We start from the raw sequence: 15,873 nt of genomic DNA, 5'->3' as shown, positions 1-15,873 counted from the left end.
ACCACATCGACCCCCTCCGTGTGATTTGTCAATATTGTGCTCTCTCTTTAAAAAAAAAAAAGCCTGCAATTTTCCAGCGCTGAAATTTATCTGTGATCTGCATGTTAAAGAAGGGACAAAATAATGTTGCTAGAATCTGTAGCAGCTTTATTAGAGCGGTGTTTTGTTTTGTTTTGTTTTGTTTTTAGGGGCGGGGTTGAACACACACACACACACACACACGTACCCAATAACAATAAATCATCACAATAGCAATAAAAGGGTTGCTGGTGTGTTGGGTTTGATCAGTTGTTGCCGAGAAGCTTGGTGTACACCTACACACACACACACACACACACACACAGAGAGAGAGAGAGAGAGCGCTAGCAGAGGCGAGAGAGGAGGCACAGATGTTGAAACGGATTAACAGAGCCGAGATTTTCCAAATCCACAGTAGACACACCGAAAAAAAATAATAAAAACCTGGGGTTGGAAGGAGAGATGGAGGGGACGTTCCTCCCCTCCACCCAGCGTTCCACCTCCCTCCTGCCTGTCGCTGGGGTAGGAGTCCGCTCTCTTTAGGCGTCCCCACCTTCCCCAAAGCAGCCGAGATGCTGATGGCTCCTGGCCAGCCCGCTGGGAAGCCAGGCAGGCAGGCAGGCAGGCAGCGCGTGTGTGGCGCGCCTTATCTGGGGCTCTCGCAGGGCTGCCATGTTAAACAAGCGGTGCAGAGTGGATCGTGCCGTGTGTGTGTGCCTCTACGTACACTGCACGTCCCCCTTTATCCGAGCATGCCGCCACCTCTCCATCGCAGCGATCTGAGAAGCTAATCGGGGCTGAGTTGCGCACTTGGGGGGTTGCTGGCTAGCGGAGCGCCGCGATTCTCCGAGAAGCCGGCGAAGCGCGTCGAGCTCCCGGCTTTGATATGTGTTTACTCGGAAGCAAGACCCGCGGAACGCCCTGTTCCCTATGTTCCCAATACACGCGCGTTGCGTCCGGGCTGCGCGCTTACGCATGAGTAAGCCCCGCGGAATTCAGTGGGACTTGATCCCCAGCAGTGCGGAAGGGCAGGCCGCTAACCAATGGCTAAAATCCAGGCTTACAGAGCGCGATTCGTTGCTAGAGGCGCAGCAGGAGTAGCTCCTTGGTTCGCTCGCCTTTGCGAACAGATCCGCTCCTGACACGCTTATTCGCTGCACCGCGAGAGGTCATTTGAGTTTAAGAGGGTCTGCGATGCGAATAGGGTCCAGGGATGCAGGTTTAGGGTTGGAGGGTCTTCTCAGACACTGGGCAGTGGGAGGGTGGGGGCGGGACAAGCGGGAGAACTGAGGGGTTCGTGGCGAAGGCAGCAACGCGCGAACTTTTCGCGGCGAAGTTTGCTAGAGGAAGTTCCTTCGCCTTGAATACTTCACAGCAGACACCTTTGGGAACAGGGCGGCGACGGGAGAGCGAAGCAGTTTTAAAAGCACAGCGGTACATTACTGTGAACGACACACAGCCAACAACAGGTTGGGGAAGACAAGAAAACAAATCTCAAAAGGAAATTAACAGCACTTAGTTGTCCAAATGCCCCTCCTACCGCCGCCATTCGCTGTACAGCTGCTCAGTTTTTAATCCCATCACAAGTGTGATCACAACACCTCTGTCGTGTTGTCCTAGCAGGCTTTTCAAGTGTTAGCAATTGGCCGGAAGGTAGTGCTTTGGAAACAGGCAGGCTGTTCTTCATATGAGTGAGAGATGGAGGATTAAAGCATTAACTGATTTGTCACTACCAGAATCTGTTACCTGCGGCTAAAAATCCATCTGCTCAGTTCGAAATCTGGAGGGTTACAAGTTCCTGGATTTGACAAAAGAGTGTGAGTAGTCCAGGATATTTAGGGGATGTGTTTGAATGAGAGCTAAATGGTTAAAGAAAGGAATTTATTGAGTGGAACAGAGGTAGACTTCCCACCATCCCAGACAATGAACATTTAATCTAGGTATGAAGGGAACGACAGAGGACGAAATGGTTGGACAATGTTCTCGAAACTACCAACATGAATTTGATTAAACTGTGGGAGGTAGTGTAAGATAGGAGTGCCTGGCATGCTCTGGTCCATGGGGTCGGACATGACTAAACAACAAAATCCCTGCCTGGACAGAAAAAAATAACATGTTTGGCATCTGCCTGGCTACTGTAAGCACAGGATGCTGGACTGAATGGGCCTATGGTATGATCCAGCAGAGCTCTTCTTAAAGGTAAAGGTAAAGAGACCCCTGACCGTTAAATCCAGTTGTGGACGACTGGGGTTGCGGCACTCATCTCACTTTACTGCTCAAGGGAGCCGGCGTTTGTCCGCAGACAGCTTCCTGGTCTTGTGGCCAGCATGACTAAGCCGCTGACCAGAAGGTCAGCAGTTTGAATCCCCATGATGGGGTGAGCTCTTCTTAAACGTAAAGGTAAAGGGACCCCTGACCATCAGGTCCAGTCGTGACCGACTCTGGGGTTGCGGCACTCATCTCGCTTTATTGGCCGAGGGAGCTGGCGTACAGCTTCCGGGTCATATGGCCAGTATGACTAAGCCACTTCTGGTGAACCAGAGCAATTACTGCAATTCTTACATTACTCCACAACTGGCTTTAATCTTTGTTAAAACACCAGTGTCACTGCAGGTGCCATATTTAATATCATGTGTGGTTAATACTTTTAACTCTGTAAATTAACAGCATTAAAGGATACAGTACACTTTGTGGAGCTCTGATGTGGGGTGGCATATTTGGATGTATGATGGAGTGTTTAAACTGTGGCTTCATCCAGGGCTGGCCCTCCCATGGAGCAAGGTGACGCAACAGCCTCAGGTGGCAGGATCCACAGGGGCAGCAGATCCGGATGTAGAACTTTCTTCCCCCCCTTGTTCCCAATGTAGATCTTCACTCACCTCTTTTTCCCTGGCGGGGAGGCAGGCACCATCTTGCATTTTCCCACAGGTGCAAAAATGTATTGGCCAGGCCTCTATCTATGCTCAACCTTTACCCATCTGTCTATATTGAAAACCCTCAAACATAACCCTCAAACAGTAATATGCCTTTCTTCCAAAGAAAGCAAACCTGTACCCCTAGAACATCTCGCTGCTTGGAGTGGGGGCAATATGAACATAACTACATAACAATATAACAATATGACATGTGGGAAACTCTCCCCAGTTTCTTAGAGCTAGCTACATTCCCTTGCTCCCTGTTTTCTAGCTTCCACATTTATTCATTATGCACATACTTCCTACCAAGAACCGACCAGTTCTTCCTGACCTTAAACCTTCTGCAGTAATTTATTCCAGCTCTTCATTCTCCCTGGCTTCCCCTTTCCGCAGATCCCTACTTCTTCTAAATCTTTTCCCTCAATCCTCTGCCTTTCCTCTTCCACCATTTATGCCATTTGAATTCATATGGTTTTTATCTGGAATGGAAGCTGCTCTGAAAAGGTTTTATATGTGAATAAAAGAATATGAAACACCCCCCCCCAAAAAAAGCACCCTCACTTGGGTCTCTGCTTCTTAAACTGCTATTTATTCTGTTACTCCCGCCTGCTCTTCCCCATTGCTTCTTTGCCCAGCACTTCCACTCTTCCTATCCTTTCCTACCTACCCATCAAGGTATTTTGCTGCCCTGAACATTTGCAATGTACACTCAGAAACCTCCCCCCAGGATCATGAACTTAAGCAGGATGGTGGTTGTGATGATGATCTGATGACAATTCTGGCCTTTTAGACAGAAAACTGTTACCATCCTGATCACTAAAAAGGCACAGCTTCCTATGAGGCAGTAAGAGTCACATGGACAACATACATGCACATGCAGCATCCCACACGAGGAAAACTCAAGTGGAAAAGGCCCTTAACACTGCCCAGTGTCGCTATGGATAGAAGTGACGTGCATTTTGCTTAGAGCCAAAACATCTTTCTGTTCAAGCAATGTGGGCTGTTTCCAAGAAGAGATTATTGTTCTCATTGCTCGGAGATGCTGATAAACAGGAAGGAACAGGTAATTATGAGGACACTGACAGTGCCATCCTATGCATGTTTACACAGTGGTGCTTATTCCCAGATAGAGGGGGATAACTTCCACAACACAATTTGAGTTACATCACCACAATGTGATTTCCTCTCTCTTTGATATTCACATGGTCAAGTGGCCTATGACAGTAGCACCTTAAGGCAGGGGTGGCTAATGTGTTCTCCTCCAGATTTTGTTGAATGTTAATTCCCATCAGCTCCGACCAGCATGGCCAATGGTCAGCGATGACCGGAGTTGTAGTCAAGCAATAACTAGAAGGCAACAAGGCAGCCACACCTGCCTTAAGGCTTATTCAGGTGGCCAAGAAGATATGTAAGCACAACTTGAGTGTGACACTATTGTATATTATACATGACTTTCGTTCTCATTTTGTCGCGGAGATATACTTTTCTGTTGTTTTTTAAGAAACCTCATTTCCCCCAGACCTTTAACATCATTTTTTTAAAAAAATGGAATAACAGGCTTTTGTGGTGTTTTTGTTTTTTAAAAAAATTCTCCCTATGTGGCTCAGGAAGCCACAAATTTATGGACTGCATTAGTCTGATGTCATCTTCCAGCCAAATCACATATGTACACAGGCACATACGCAAGTTGTCCTTTCCATCTAGAAATCTCTCTCCTGTCCTCTTGCCTCTGCCTGCCAAAGTTCCCACCATGGGACGCTATTCAGTCCAATTACTGCAAACAAGACTTGGTAGAAAAACAGCACAGAAAGCATATATATATATGAAGTTGGCACTAATTACTTTAGCCCAAGGAAATTTTTATCATAAAATTAAAGTTGCCTGATTCAGCATTTCTTCAGTCAGTAACTTACTACAATAAAAGAGTTACACAGTGGAGCCAAATGTGCATTCATGATGTGGTAAGAAAAAAAAGAAAAGAAACCTAGCCAGCAACCTTAAGAAATGAAACACATCAGCTTCCACTTCTATGACCTCATGCTAATTTTGATAATAGAAATAGGAACATGCTGCTGTGTGCTACCTCATATCGTGCTGTCTGGAGAGGGTATTATTGTGTGCACCTATTCATTGATGGGTACTTCCAGATGACCTGTTTATTGAGCATTCATCCTGATTTGTTTGCAGGGAGACATGGCACTATTTGCTGTTTAATGAGCATTCATTCTACTGTATTCTGTTTGCAGGGAGGTTAGATGACATGGCACCCCTGTCAGGGAAGAAGGTGGGGTATAAATAAATATATAATAATTCCCCCACACTTTCCAGTGCATTTACCTGTCACTTTCCTTACTGCAAAAAAATGCAATTTGTGGGAGAAGTGGCTTTGTTGTGCAAGAACACTAACAGACTTTAATTGTGTAACCTGAATTGCCAGTACCTTACGGAATTCCACCCAAAAAGAACAGCAGTGTCCGTATGATCACTGACCTTTGACCTTCTACTTTGTCATGTTCATTATCTGACGGCAGCCCTGTTTAGGGAAGCTTTTAATGTTTAATAGACTATTGTATTTTAATATTCTGTTGGAAGCCACCCAGAGTGGCTGGGGAAACCCAGCCAGATGGGTGGGGTATAAATTTTATTATTATTATTATTATTATTATTATTATTATTATTATTATTGGACTTCCGGGTTGGCGCCATCGGTAATGGCGGATTCCCTCTGATTCTCCGAGGGACCAGCTCCGCGGGATCGGGTCTGTACCGCTGCGGTGAAGGGGGACCCTTCAAAAATCACAGGCGGGTGAAGCCTGTGAACGTGGGACTCGGCGGGCACCTTTTGCACCCCCCCAATCTGCGAAGGAACCCTTTTTTGGGCTCCGGAGCGAAACGGGGTGAGCGGCGCGGTGCTGAGAGTCGACTGCTTCTTCCGCGGAGTGAAGCCGCACAGCTGTTATCGGAGAGCGCTGACTTTTTCCTGGGACAATTCGACTTCAAAAGTAACTACCCGTGAGTAGGATAAAATTGGATTTAAAGGGAGGAAAATAAGCAATTCGGCACCGAAGCGGGGAGGCATAAACAGGAAGTCCGCCTTCCGTTTCTTGTAAACGGATCAAAGCAAAGAGACTGTAAGCGGAAACTCTGAAAGACGTTTGAAAAGGGACACAAATCCTAACATCAGAAAAGCGATCTTCCCTCCGATTTGCAGGAGAGGAGGGGGGGAAGGTTTGAACCGCATTTATCTGCAAATAAAAGAGGAAAAGGAAGCTAAAATCCACCGCTTAGAACCTGGGAACGGTCAATTCTCCCATTGGTTTTAACAGTAACTAGTTTTGTTTGGATCAAACTCATTATCTTTATCTAAATAGAAATGCAGTTTCTAATGTTCTGCATCCCATGCACTCAACATTCTGTCACAGTTCATAATGACTAAGGAAGAGGTTTGATCTACCAGCAATTTCTTACTATTTTAAACTGTTATGTTAATTTTATTACCTTATAGTATATAAATACCAAATAATAAATCAATAAAATACATTATTGGAGTACAATCCATTAGGAAACACTGCTTTGCAAACTCTCATGGTCAACTCTCATTCCTTTATTGTGGACTTGGTTGGAAGACCAATTTGAAACTTGTAACTGTAATATACGATAAATAAGCAGCAAGTTTATTCATGCTTTTAGTTAGGTTACATTACCTGTCATTGACTTATCTTTGATTTTTTTAAATGTATTGTTTTTGATGGATGCTACTACTACTACTACTACTAGTAGTAGTAGTAGTAGTAGTATGCTTTGCAACCACATGCTAGATAAGCAAGAAGTGGGGATGGAGGGAATGAATCAGAATTATTAGAAGAGGAAGACAATCTTCTTGGTGGATTAAGTTTTACATTGAGTTCAGGGATTACTTGTGCTCACTGGAACTAGTAATGCAGAAGGCAGAGATGCCAACAGTAACTAGTGTTCTAAATCACAATGCCAATCACCCTAAAAGGACATATTTCAGGGGGGGGGTTGATCATTTGTTATTCCACATGGACTCAGCATGGACTCAGCATGGAAGTCAGAGCTACTGTTATACAAAATCAACAGTTGCTCACCTTGTTTCCTGTTTCCTATACTAACATCTATCCCGGTGATATAGGAGGAACCACCCATGTGATAGTTGGAGAAACGAGAAATGCAGTTACAAGGGAAGGATCTTTATCACAAAGTGTTTTTAAAACCAAGCATCATTTCGCTTCCTTAAATAGTCTTCTTCATAACAATTTTTCATATGGCTACTGCATATTTTATCTTCCTAGGCCTATTTTTAGTAGATTATCTTCACACTCTTTTGGGAAGTTATGCTTTATACTATAGCACCACAAGAGGATAAATGTTTCATACACACAAAAAGAGAAGACAAATTATGCATCCTGGGAAATAGATGGTAATGTCATTAAATTGGCCTTCTTTGTGTGTGTTTGTAGGAACAGAGAAGAACAGCCTGATCCTAACCATAGTTATTCAGAAGTAAATCCCACTGAACTCAATGGGACTTAGGCTGCAATCTTACACCCACTGACCTGGGAGCAGTGGTGGATTGATGGTCTATGCAGCCCTGTGTGAAGTCCTTTTGGGGGCCCTTTGCATTCAGCTACATAAACATGGCTATGCCTGAAAATATGATGGAGCTAAATGCATAAGCATAAGTGAGTTAATAACTTCAGTTTTTAAATGTACTATTATATTACTATACGTTGGAATCTGCTGACCTGGTGGACCCTGCCACCTGAGGCAGTAGCCTCATGGCCCTGCTGCTATAGCATGAGGACCTTCAAGGAAACGATTCTGAGGATGTTCAGAAAAGATGCATTGGTTCTTGGGTCTACCAGAAAAGTAGACCTGCCAATGGGACTGGATTGCCATCATGCCAACAGAAGGGAGGGAAAACTGCACAACCAGGACTGAGAGCCAACAGCTTTATTAAGATACAGATTTACTGTCACATAGTTTTTCTACATGGAGATAGAAGCAACCTGCTGGCCATAGCAATACTTTGGGATTGAGATTGGCTGAATGGTGCCCCTCCCTCAACTCACAGTCAGAAGGCAAAGCTTTAGGCTTGGCTGTGATGTGACCTCAAGGGGGGAAAGGTTGCAGGTGGGTAAATGTGGCAAGCTAGAGGGTAAGCTAGAACCTTTCTTTCAGATGGACTACGGTTATTTAGATTGCTTTACTTACTTGACTGAGCCTGGAAGTAAATCCACATCAAGGAACAGGGAGGGTGTATACATTTGTAATGCATTTGCTGAAAAGGTTGCTGACTATGGAGCTAAATATGTTTATTCCTGATCAGTGCTGTGTGGTGGCTACTACTGAAACTTTAACCTAGTCTTGTTTAACTAGGGATGAGTACAGAAAAAGAACTGGTGACTGCATGGTTCCTCTAATTCAGCTCAGTGCAATATTTGCCCTCTTTTCATGACAGCATAGAGCACCGTTAATTCAGACTCAGTATATAATTTACAATACCCCTTCTGTGATGCTATTCCTTAATCAGTATTCCTTCCCTCTACTACATTGATGCCTATGATTATTCTTCCCGGTGTGACCACGTTGTATCTACTTTAGATGAGTCATATTCTATTGATTTCAGTCAATTATTGTATGGCAACAAGACATGCTGGTTTCAATTATATCCTTAAGTCTAAAGTGAATTTTTCCCAGGGTCATATAACCTACAAGACTGATTACCAAACTCCAAAGCAACTTCCTAAATGTTGATCATAGTAAGATGATGTTTCTATTCAACCCACACTTAGTGAATCAGGCTGGGAGAAAGAGGCTGTGTACACCCTTTGAAACTCACAGGGGTTATCTTATGTACGTAACAGTTTGCAACTGTTCTTGCATCTTTGTGTGATGTTATAATCTAAAGCAGCACAACTATCTGTGTTGTCTGTACAGGTCAGCATGTTTTCAAACTAGTGCTCAACAATGTTCTCTATTACCCTCCTGTCAATTAGTGTTTCCACAGACCTTTTCCTTCTTTAAAATATAATAAACATAATAATAATAATAATAATAATAATAATAATAATAATAATAATAATAATTTGCATTCTCTCAAAGGAGAGGGGCTAGAAACTGGTGTTTTGATATACAGTGGTACCTCGAGTTACAAACCCCTCCGGTTACAAACGCTTCAGGTTACAAACTCTGCTAACCTGGAACCTCGAGTTGAAAACTTTGCCCCAGGATGAGAACGGAAATCATGTGCTGGTGACGCAGCAGCAGCAAGAGGCCCCATTAGCGAAAGCATGCCTCTAGTTAAGAACAGTTTCAGGTTAAGAACAGACCTCCGGAATGAATTAAGTTTGTAACTAGAGGTACCACGTACCTATAGACAGAGGATCTATATTGGTTTACAGAGGTGGCTAAGTTATTGTGCTGCTTCCTATTTTGTCCATTTCATTCATAGGCAAGTTAAATGTGGTGCGGGGAAGTAGTACAGTCCTACAGGTCAATAGGTTTGCCCCAATAGGAGATGACTTGAGAAAGTGCTCTCTGTGTATGCATGTATTCAGCAAGTGCTTGAGAAGTGCATTCTTGATGCAAAATGGATTACAAACTTTCCAGCAGAATGCACTTTAGAATGAGTACAGGGTGGGGACCAAAGGCAGACAAACTACCCCAGGAGGAGCACAACATGTCCCCCATCAGAGGTACTACCCCTCACCTAATACCTCATACACCCCTCAACCTGTATATTTCTAAATAAATGTATATATTACAAAACACAATAAGTTTCCTATGACCTCCTTCCAAAAGAAGTCCATTACAGGCAAAAGCTTCACCCCTGTAACTTCTGACTGCTTGGGCAATTAATGTATATGTATCAGTGCACTGTTTTGGCATAAAGAACACAGGCCAGACTATTTATCCATCAAGCCCAGTACTGGCTGCTCTGGTTTCCCCATCTCCTGTTATCTAGATTGAGTCTGGGACCTTCTGCATGCAAAGCATGTGCTCTCCCACTAACCTATGGATTCTGCCCTGAATAATGTAGCTGCCATTCAAAAGGTGCTTAAAAAGGCCTCTGATTGAAATAAATGAAGGTTGTGCTGCAGCAGTACTTGGCTTCTAACCACTGTGTGTCACTTTAGGCATGAGAATATCAGCTACTTAATGCTCTGAACCCCTGCCAGCATAAGATCAATTCAATGCCAGAGTAGTGCATGCCAGGATTTATAATACTGGATTGGCACCTCTGCTTTCTTTCTAACCTGTGACGTGCCAGGTGTCACGTATTTTGCTGTGGAAGACTTTCCAAATTATTCTCACTTAATGTTGACTTCAGGTATGATGATGACATATGCTTCAAACATCACTTTTTTAAAACCAGGGATCATTTTTTTTTAGTACCAAATACTGCTATGGATGGACAAAACTGTCAATTTTTTCAGCCACTTCACTGCATTTCCACATCAGCTTGGAATTTAAACTAAAAAATTCTCCTTAAAATTATCAACATTTTAGTATACTTTAATACACATTTTGTACACATTACATTTATTTAATGTAATTTTTCCTAATATATGCATTTTCACAAGCAAATTCCCTAATTTTTATGAACTTTCCCCCATATACAGTGGTGCCCCGCAAGACGAATGCCTCGCAAGACGGAAAACTCGCTAGACGAAAGAGTTTTCCGTTTTGGAGGTGCTTCGCAAAACCAATTTCCTATGGACTTGCTTCGCAAGACGACAATGTCTTGCGAGTTCCTGCTGGTTTTTTTTTCCTTTCCCCCCTTTTTCTAAGCTGCTAAGCCGCTTATCAGCTGATCCGATCAGCAGATAAGCCGCTAAAAGCCGCTAAAAGCCGCTAATAGCGCTAATCCGCTAATCCGTCAATGGGCTTGCTTCGCAAGACGAAAAAACCGCTAGACGAAGAGAATCACAGAACGGATTCTTTTCATCTTGCGAGGCACCACTGTATATTCAGCTGTGTGCACATTATTTGGTTGGAGAATAGCATCACAAAATTTGGAGATGTGCAAATGTCAAAGGACAGCTGTGATTCATTTCATGTATTGTTTGGGGAAGTGCAAGTTAGGTATAAAGGTAAAGGTAAAGGGACCCCTGACCATTAGGTCCAGTCGTGGCTGACTCTGGGGTTGCGGCGCTCATCTCGCTTTATTGGCTGAGGGAGCCAGCGTACAGCTTCCGGGTCATGTGGCCAGCATGACTAAGCCGCTTCTGGCGAACCAGAGCAGCGCACGGAAATGCCGTTTACCTTCCTGCCGGAGCAGTACCTATTTATCTACTTGCACTTTGACGTGCTTTTGAACTGCATGCTCACCTTAAAATGTGAATTGAACTACATTTGTCCTCCAAACATCCCAATTCAATCACAATCCTCAATTTGCTTTTTGGATAGACCTTTTAAAGATTTCCATCATAGTAATTTTGGATTAGGGTCATCATAAATTCACATTATTTCCACTTCAATCAATATTTGCCTTTAAAAATTGTTACCATTAGAAGTCTTAACAACCCCAACAACCCCCTATTCCTTTTGCCATATTATACAAATCCTCTTTGCTTTAAAATTACCAATTGCACTAAGATGAACAATGATTTCTTTGAAAAAAATTATATGAGGGTGTTCTGGTAAATGTGGCACGTATTTTTCATTTCAACCAGCAGGTTGCATTTTGCCATTGCAGCACTAAACATTTTTACCTAGAGTCATTCTTTTTAAATCGTTCACTGAAATAAAATTGCAATAAAGCTGCTCAGAATAACTCTTTTTGTTACCATTAAAAAATCATCATCAAAACACCACAAGCAGCTGCTACACAGTCCCTAATTGGACTGGTTAAATCATTGACTGTAAATCTGTACGTTTTATTACACTGCTACTTTGAATAATTGTTCTCTGAGGACATTCGAAGCCCCATTTACAGAGACTTTTGGAAAAAGTGTTATAGAAGTGTTGGAAGCATGCAATAAGAAAAAAGAGCTGTTTTGTTCAAGAGACATAATGAGGCAACCCAAAATGTTGTTATGTACTAAATAAATCAAAATCCTCTCCCAGCATACCATGCAAAAATTTCTAAAAGACATTAATTTTAAAGCAATCACCTTGGCATGGGTGGTAGAAAAAGAACATGGTCTCGACTGTTTGGTGCTGTGGATGTGAACTCCAAGACCACAGTATGATCCAAGCAGTTATCAACTAGTCACCTGCACCACAAATGCATTTCTAAATAGCCATAGTTTTTCTTACAGAATTCAAGTAACTGCAGTTGCGCAAAAGTGGTGGAAATCTCTAGGCGCTTGCAGCTACCACTACTATTATTGAATAAGCTCCAAATTTGTTTAACAGTTGAGTAACAGGCAGAGCCACTACATTCTATTCCCCTTCTTCCTGATTTTATACCTCTTCTCCAACAGTAAAGCACTCTATGCCCACTGTACTATGTACTATTTTGTTTCTTAGGAGTTGGACAAGAGACACTGGTACTTCATCCAGCTACATTCAGATCTTGGGTTTCTCCATTGATTTCTACGGGCAGCTCTCACTTCTGTCCATGGGGACATTTAAAAATAGTTTCTCCGTGTGAACAAGGAAAAGATCTGTACAGACCACAAATGTGCGTATCTTCCTTTTACAGTCACCCCATTCAATTCATCTGCCTACTCAGTTTTTGTTGAGAAATAACTGGGGAACATCAGATAATCCTGAAGTCCCATGTGTGTGGGGAACTACGGTAACTATGAAAGAAAAATGGCGAACTACATGAATTCAAAAAGCTTGCAGGGCTTGACTCTCTCTTTGGCCAAAAGAGCCCCCAGCAGAGTTTAAAACACAGATCTATGCAACGTTTACAAAGAATGGGAAATATAGGTTGTCCCAGTATTGAGCATTTAAAATTGTGCTCCTCACCTCTACCCCCATCAGAGTGAATAGATCATCAACTTTTGTAAGTTTAAACGCTTTACTTACAATAATTCATGCATCATTCAATACAACAGCAGAAACAACACAGACAATGTATTCTTGATTGCAAACTTGGAGTCTGGGCATGGAGCACGAGTCTTACATGTCTGCTCAGTTTACATGATTCAACCAGAAGAAAAGGGGATGTGACACCATAGAGTCTGCTCTAAGAATTTAGAACTCTGTGGTCCTTAACTCCTTCACATACTAACTAGTATAGATATGTATTGTTACTGTAGGTTTGACTCCTAAAACTTCCACATTTTCAGTTTTATCTTTCTCTCAACAACAGCCAGACAGCATTTCATGGGGATTGAGCAACCCGCAGCGTTCGTAACCCGAGATATGACTGTATTTTGGTAAACTTCAGGGTTCCCCAGAGTCTGATAATACTTCAACTCTTGTGAATGGCTTTTGCAGTTTATGGCTACATAAATGACAGCATTCAACTGAATTAGAGTACAGTATAAGTAGCCAAACACAAGGCAGCAGAGGTGGCAATCCAGCTTCTACAGGGAGGAAACCTGGTGGAGTCAACAGCACTGGGAGAACCGCTATGCCTCTATACCAGGGGTCAAACTTTTTCAGCAGGGGGCCGGTCCACTGTCCCTCAGACCTTGTGGGGGCCGGACTATATTTTGAAAAAAATAAAAATAAATGAATTCCTATGCCCCACAAATAACCCAGAGATGCATTTTAAATAAAAGCACACATTCTACACATGTACAAACATGCTGATTCCCGGACCATCCGCAGGCCGGATTTAGAAGGCAATTGGGCCGGATCCGGTCCCTGGGCCTTAGTTTGCCTACCCATGCTCTATATCCACCGTGTCAGTTGGAAGCTGCCTTATATTGAGACAGTCTATAGGTCCATCTAGCTCAATATAGTCTGCCCTGACTGTCAGTGGCTCTCCAAGGTTCCAGACAGGGAACATTCCCAGTCCTACTGGGAATTGAACCTGGGGCTTTCTATATGCAAGCAGATGCTCTGCACCAAAAGAAGCTTCTCTCATTACTGCATCTCCAGAATGAGAAGAAAAGACTTACTGGTAGATGCAAAAAATATTAACCTTCCCAGAATGGTCTGCTTGTCAGCTTCTCACCCATTTGCCATGAGTTTTGTTGGGCCTGCAAAAAACCTACTTTTCACAAGCCATCAATCCAGGCAAGCCTTTTTTCTGAGGTAAAATAAGTTGTGGGGAAAGAAAAGCCCCCCAAATACAAATAATAATAATAAAATTAAAACAGAGGGACAGGCCACAGGTTTACAATCTAATAGATATGATACAAAAATGGAGGGAGAAAGAGAAGAGGAAAATTAGCAAATTCATATAACCACATAACTGTCATGACCAAGTGGAAAGGCCTATGATGGGAACAGTTCTGGGAGGGGAAGAACCAAATGGCAGCTGATCCAGCAAGGCCAAGTAAGTGGGTCATGTTGTCTCGCCTGTTCCTGTAGTCACCTGTTCCTGTAATGCAGCTAGGTAGAATGCAAACTAACTTTTTATCCTCTCAGCAAATTTTTGAGATAGCTCATTATCAGTTCTCATTTTACAGATGAGGAATGGAAGGGGAGAGAGAAAGAGAGAATTTCCCAAAGCAACTCTATGGCAGAAGTTAGTTTTTTACTCAGCTCTCAACCACACAGGATTTAAGGCAGCACTACCACTATGGGTTCTTTTATTAGGAAGGGCGGGATATAGGAGATAGATAGATAGATAGATAGATAGATAGATAGATGATAGATAGATAGATAGATAGATAGATAGATAGATGATAGATTAGTGTACTACATCTACTCACTGCTAATGGCTTATTCAACTATTATTCAACTGACTATTATCCTACCATGCCTTTTGCCTCTGTGAAGGCTGCTCGAAATTTCCCACTGCTAGAGAAAGCCAACTGTCAGTATTTACTGGGCCAAATACTGAAAGTATTTAAAACTCAGGCTTCAAAGGCTTAAAATAAAATGTATTCCTTAGGGGAAAGTGCTGAAAACAGAATAAAATGGATCACAAACTTCTGCCATCCAAATGAAAAACAGACATATGCAAAAATGTTAGCCAACAGTTGAACAAATGGTGAGAAAGAGAAATGGATGCAACAATTATCTTTTGGCACCAGAAAATACAGAAAAACAAGAGGGAAGGAGAGAGAAGACACACATCTTCATTGTAGAGCTTCTCTTGTTTGTTGTTTGCCCTGACCTCTGACAGTTGTTTCTGTGGGACATACTTCTGTTTTGTTTGACCTATATGACACTACTTTAGCTTGGAACTATTTTACTTGTTTTTATTATTGTATGATTTTTTTTATGGTTGTTGTAAATTGGGAAGGATTCTAGGTCCATGGAGGAGCATCTGCTTTGCATGCAGAAGGTCCCAGGTTCAATCCCCAGTATCTCTAGATAGGGCTGGATGAGACCCCTGTCTGAAATATTGGAGAGCTGCTGCCACTCACTGTGTAGACAAGATTGATGCACCAATGATCTAACTCAGTAAAATACAGCTTCCCATGGCCTGAGACCTTATGGTGAAGTAAGGGTATGAAATTTTATAAAAATCGCAGAGGCTGTTGAATTATGTATTTTCCAAATCAAACATTTTAAAGCTAGGTCGAAGAAAGAAACTCCATAGTCTAGAAGAGAATGGAGCCACATTAGGAGAATCCATATTGTAGTGTAGTAAGTGATTTGGTGGAGGTGTTGAAGTCCCTGACAGCGATTAGATGGGCTGTCCTGATGTAACAGAGAAGAGAGGAGCAGAAGGGTATCTGGTGATCATTGGCAGAGCTTCTTAGAGGGGGAACATTGGCAGAAGCAAGGTCCAGGATTTAACACACTGTGCCCACTAGAGAATACACATAAGCTTGCAGCCGGTTTGACAAAAGGGAAGATTCATGAAGACAGAAACTCTGAATTAATGCAGGATGAA

At 42.7% G+C, this 15,873-nt stretch overlaps 1 protein-coding gene across 15 annotated transcripts in view; it reads right to left on the bottom strand.

Moving 5' to 3' along the window:
• Window positions 1–15,873, bottom strand: part of CACNA1C (calcium voltage-gated channel subunit alpha1 C) — a gene marked incomplete at its 5' end in the record, with an annotated part of 519,781 nt that overhangs the window by 465,709 nt on the left and 38,199 nt on the right. The gene's annotated exons all lie outside the window — the stretch shown is intronic.

This window comes from Podarcis vaucheri, assembly GCF_965113315.1.
Source record: "Podarcis vaucheri genome assembly, chromosome: 10".
Classification (NCBI taxonomy): domain Eukaryota; kingdom Metazoa; phylum Chordata; class Lepidosauria; order Squamata; family Lacertidae; genus Podarcis; species Podarcis vaucheri.
Note: the sequence above shows the minus strand (reverse complement) of the source record. Positions and strands in the feature narration are given on the sequence as shown.